This window comes from Bufo bufo, chromosome 1, assembly GCF_905171765.1.
Source record: "Bufo bufo chromosome 1, aBufBuf1.1, whole genome shotgun sequence".
Lineage (NCBI taxonomy): Eukaryota > Metazoa > Chordata > Amphibia > Anura > Bufonidae > Bufo > Bufo bufo.
In genome coordinates this window covers 772625824-772631881 of record NC_053389.1, presented here as the reverse complement: position 1 = coordinate 772631881, position 6058 = coordinate 772625824, and positions in this window count along the sequence as shown.

The following is a 6058-nucleotide window of genomic DNA, read 5'->3' as shown; positions in this document are numbered from 1 at the left end:
TCTTACATGTACTGCTCTCTATCACTTCCCCCTCTCTCTTACATGTACTGCTCTCTATCACTTCCCCCCTCTCTCTTACATGTACTGCTCTCTATCACTTCCCCCCTCTCTCTTACATGTACTGCTCTCTATCACTTCCCCCTCTCTCTTACATGTACTGCTCTCTATCACTTCCCCCTCTCTCTTACATGTACCGCTCTCTATCACTTCCCCTGTCTCACATGTACCGCTCTCTCTCACTTCCTCCCTCTCTCTTACATGTACCGCTCTCTCTCACTTCTCCCTCTCTTACATGTACCGCTCTCTATCACTTCCCCTGTCTCACATGTACTGCTCTCTATCACTTCCCCCTCACTCTTACATGTACTGCTCTCTATCACTTCCACCCTCTCTCTTACATGTACTGCTCTCTATCACTTCCCCCCTCTCTCTTACATGTACTGCTCTCTATCACTTCCCCCCTCTTACATGTACCGCTCTCTATCACTTCCCCTCTCTCTTACATGTACCGCTCTCTCTCACTTCCCCCCTCCTCTTACATGTACCGCTCTCTCTCACTTCCCCCCTCTCTCTTACATGTACCGCTCTCTATCACTTCCCCCTCTCTCTTACATGTACCGCTCTCTCTCACTTCCCCCCTCTCTCTTACATGTACTGCTCTCTATCACTTCCCCCTCTCTCTTACATGTATTGCTCTCTCTATCACTTCCCCCCTCTGTTACATGTACCGCTCTCTATCACTTCCCCCCTCTCTCTTACATGTACTGCTCTCTATCACTTCCCCCCTCTCTCTTACATGTACTGCTCTCTCTCACTTCCCCCTCTCTTACATGTACCGCTCTCTATCACTTCCCCCCTCTCTCTTACATGTACCGCTCTCTATCACTTTCCCCCTCTCTCTTACATGTACTGCTCTCTATCACTTCCCCCATGTATTACATGTACTGCTCTCTATAACTTCCCCCTCTCTTACATGTACTGCTCTCTATCACTTCCCCCCTTACATGTACTGCTCTCTATCATTTCCCCCATGAATTACATGTACTGCTCTCTCTCACTTCCCCTCTCTTACATGTACTGCTCTCTATCACTTCCCCCCTCTCTCTCTTACATGTACTGCTCTCTCTCACTTCCACCCTCTCTTACATGTACCGCTCTCTCTTACATGTACCGCTCTCTATAACTTCCCCCTCTCTCTTACATGTACCGCTCTCTTTTACATGTACTGATCTCTATCACTTCCCCCTTCTCTCTTACATGTACTGCTCTCTCTCACTTCCCCCCTCTCTCTTACATGTACTGCTCTCTATCACTTCCTCTCTCTTACATGTACCGCTCTCTCTCACTTCCCGCCTCTCTCTTACATGTACCGCTCTCTATCACTTCCCCCCTCTCTTAGATGTACTGCTCTCTATCACTTCCCCCCTCTCTCTTACATGTACTGCTCTCTCACTTCCCCCCTCTCTCTTACATGTACTGCTCTCTCTCACTTCCCCCCTCTCTCTTACATGTACTGCTCTCTCTCACTTTCCCCCTCTCTCTTACATGTACTGCTCTCTCTCACTTCCCCCCTCTCTCTTACATGTACTGCTCTCTCTCACTTCCCCCCTCTCTCTTACATGTACTGCTCTATCACTTCCCCCCTCTCTCTTACATGTACTGCTCTCTATCACTTTCTCCTCACATGTACCGCTATCACTTCCCCCCTCTCTTACATGTACTGCTCTCTATCACTTCCCCCTCTCTCTTACATGTACTGCTCTCTCTCACTTCCCTCTCTCTCACTTCCCCCCTCTCTCTTACATGTACTGCTCTCTATCACTTCCCCCTCTCTCTTACATGTACTGCTCTCTATCACTTCCCCCTCTCTCTTACATGTACTGCTCTCTATCACTTCCCCCTCTCTCTTACATGTACTGCTCTCTATCACTTCCCCCTCTCTCTTACATGTACTGCTCTCTATCACTTCCCCTCTCTCTTACATGTACTGCTCTCTATCACTTCCCCCCTCTCTCTTACATGTACTGCTCTCTCTCACTTCCCCCCTCTCTTACATGTACTGCTCTCTATCACTTCCCCCCTCTCTCTTACATGTACTGCTCTCTATCACTTCCCCCTCTCTCTTACATGTACTGCTCTCTATCACTTCCCCCTCTCTCTTACATGTACCGCTCTCTATCACTTCCCCTGTCTCACATGTACCGCTCTCTCTCACTTCCTCCCTCTCTCTTACATGTACCGCTCTCTCTCACTTCTCCCTCTCTTACATGTACCGCTCTCTATCACTTCCCCTGTCTCACATGTACTGCTCTCTATCACTTCCCCCTCACTCTTACATGTACTGCTCTCTATCACTTCCACCCTCTCTCTTACATGTACTGCTCTCTATCACTTCCCCCCTCTCTCTTACATGTACTGCTCTCTATCACTTCCCCCCTCTTACATGTACCGCTCTCTATCACTTCCCCTCTCTCTTACATGTACCGCTCTCTCTCACTTCCCCCCTCCTCTTACATGTACCGCTCTCTCTCACTTCCCCCTCTCTCTCACTTCCCCCCTCTCTCTTACATGTACCGCTCTCTATCACTTCCCCCTCTCTCTTACATGTAGCGCTCTCTCTCACTTCCCCCCTCTCTCTTACATGTACTGCTCTCTATCACTTCCCCCTCTCTCTTACATGTATTGCTCTCTCTATCACTTCCCCCCTCTGTTACATGTACCGCTCTCTATCACTTCCCCCCTCTCTCTTACATGTACTGCTCTCTATCACTTCCCCCCTCTCTCTTACATGTACTGCTCTCTCTCACTTCCCCCTCTCTTACATGTACCGCTCTCTATCACTTCCCCCCTCTCTCTTACATGTACCGCTCTCTATCACTTCCCCCCTCTCTTACATGTACTGCTCTCTATCACTTCCCCCCTCTCTCTTACATGTACTGCTCTCTATCACTTTCCCCCTCTCTCTTACATGTACTGCTCTCTATCACTTCCCCCATGTATTACATGTACTGCTCTCTATAACTTCCCCCTCTCTTACATGTACTGCTCTCTATCACTTCCCCCCTTACATGTACTGCTCTCTATCATTTCCCCCATGAATTACATGTACTGCTCTCTCTCACTTCCCCTCTCTTACATGTACTGCTCTCTATCACTTCCCCCCTATCTCTTACATGTACTGCTCTCTCTCACTTCCACCCTCTCTTACATGTACCGCTCTCTCTTACATGTACCGCTCTCTATAACTTCCCCCTCTCTCTTACATGTACCGCTCTCTTTTACATGTACTGATCTCTATCACTTCCCCCTTCTCTCTTACATGTACTGCTCTCTCTCACTTCCCCCCTCTCTCTTACATGTACTGCTCTCTATCACTTCCTCTCTCTTACATGTACCGCTCTCTCTCACTTCCCGCCTCTCTCTTACATGTACCGCTCTCTATCACTTCCCCCCTCTCTTAGATGTACTGCTCTCTATCACTTCCCCCCTCTCTCTTACATGTACTGCTCTCTCACTTCCCCCCTCTCTCTTACATGTACTGCTCTCTCTCACTTCCCCCCTCTCTCTTACATGTACTGCTCTCTCTCACTTTCCCCCTCTCTCTTACATGTACTGCTCTCTCTCACTTCCCCCTCTCTCTTACATGTACTGCTCTCTCTCACTTCCCCCCTCTCTCTTACATGTACTGCTCTATCACTTCCCCCCTCTCTCTTACATGTACTGCTCTCTATCACTTTCTCCTCACATGTACCGCTATCACTTCCCCCCTCTCTTACATGTACTGCTCTCTATCACTTCCCCCTCTCTCTTACATGTACTGCTCTCTCTCACTTCCCTCTCTCTCACTTCCCCCTCTCTCTTACATGTACTGCTCTCTATCACTTCCCCCTCTCTCTTACATGTACTGCTCTCTATCACTTCCCCCTCTCTCTTACATGTACTGCTCTCTATCACTTCCCCTCTCTCTTACATGTACTGCTCTCTATCACTTCCCCCCTCTCTCTTACATGTACTGCTCTCTCTCACTTCCCCCCTCTCTTACATGTACTGCTCTCTATCACTTCCCCCCTCTCTCTTACATGTACTGCTCTCTATCACTTCCCCCTCTCTCTTACATGTACTGCTCTCTATCACTTCCCCCCTCTCTTACATGTACCGCTCTCTATAACTTCCCCTCTCTCTTACATGTACTGCTCTCTATCACTTCCCCCCTCTCTTACATGTACCGCTCTCTATAACTTCCCCTCTCTTACATGTACTGCTCTCTATCACTTCCCCCCTCTCTCTTACATGTACTGCTTTCTATCACTTCCCCCATGTATTACATGTACTGCTCTCTATCACTTCCCCCCTCTCTCTTACATGTACTGCTCTCTATCACTTCCCCCCTCTCTCTTACATGTACCGCTCTCTATCACTTCCCCTGTCTCACATGTACTGCTCTCTCTCACTTCCTCCCTCTCTCTTACATGTACCGCTCTCTCTCACTTCCCCCTCTCTCTTACATGTACCGCTCTCTATCACTTCCCCCCTCTCTCTTACATGTACTGCTCTCTATCACTTCCCCCCTCTCTCTTACATGTACCGCTCTCTATCACTTCCCCCCTCTCTCACTTCCCCCTCTCTCTTACATGTACCGCTCTTTATCACTTCCCCTGTCTCACATGTACTGCTCTCTATCACTTCCCCCCTCTCTCTTACATGTACCGCTCTCTATCACTTCCCCCTCTCTCTTACATGTACCGCTCTCTCTCACTTCCCCCCTCTCTCTTACATGTACTGCTCTCTATCACTTCCCCCTCTCTCTTACATGTACTGCTCTCTCTATCACTTCCCCTCTCTCTTACATGTACTGCTCTCTATCACTTCCCCTGTCTCACATGTACTGCTCTCTATCACTTCCCCCTCTCTCTTACATGTACTGCTCTCTATCACTTCCCCCCTCTCTCTTACATGTACTGCTATCACTTCCCCCCTCTCTCTTACATGTACTGCTCTCTATCACTTCCCCCATGTATTACATGTACTGCTCTCTATCACTTCCCCCCTCTCTCTTACATGTACTGCTCTCTATCACTTCCCCCTCTCTCTTACATGTACTGCTCTCTATCACTTCCCCCCTCTCTCTTACATGTACTGCTCTCTATCACTTCCCCCTCTCTCTTACATGTACCGCTCTCTCTCACTTCCCCCTCTCTCTTACATGTACCGCTCTCTATCACTTCCCCCCTCTCTCTTACATGTACTGCTCTCTATCACTTCCCCCTTCTCTCTTACATGTACTGCTCTCTATCACTTCCCCCTCTCTCTTACATGTACCGCTCTCTATCACTTCCCCCCTCTCTTAGATGTACTGCTCTCTATCACTTCCCCCCTCTCTCTTACATGTACTGCTCTCTCACTTCCCCCCTCTCTCTTACATGTACTGCTCTCTCTCACTTCCCCCCTCTCTCTTACATGTACTGCTCTCTCTCACTTTCCCTCTCTCTCTTACATGTACTGCTCTCTCTCACTTCCCCCCTCTCTCTTACATGTACTGCTCTCTCTCACTTCCCCCCTCTCTCTTACATGTACTGCTCTATCACTTCCCCCCTCTCTCTTACATGTACTGCTCTCTATCACTTCCCCCCTCTCTCTTACATGTACTGCTCTCTATCACTTCCCCCCTCTCTCTTACATGTACTGCTCTCTATCACTTCCCCCCTCTCTCTTACATGTACTGCTCTCTATCACTTCCCCCCTCTCTCTTACATGTACTGCTCTCTATCACTTCCCCCCTCTCTCTTACATGTACTGCTCTCTATCACTTCCCCCTCTCTCTTACATGTACTGCTCTCTATCACTTCCCCCTCTCTCTTACATGTACTGCTCTCTATCACTTCCCCCTCTCTCTTACATGTACTGCTCTCTATCACTTTCCCCTCTCTCTTACATGTACTGCTCTCTATCACTTCCCCCTCTCTCTTACATGTACTGCTCTCTATCACTTCCCCCTCTCTCTTACATGTACTGCTCTCTATCACTTCCCCCTCTCTCTTACATGTACTGCTCTCTATCA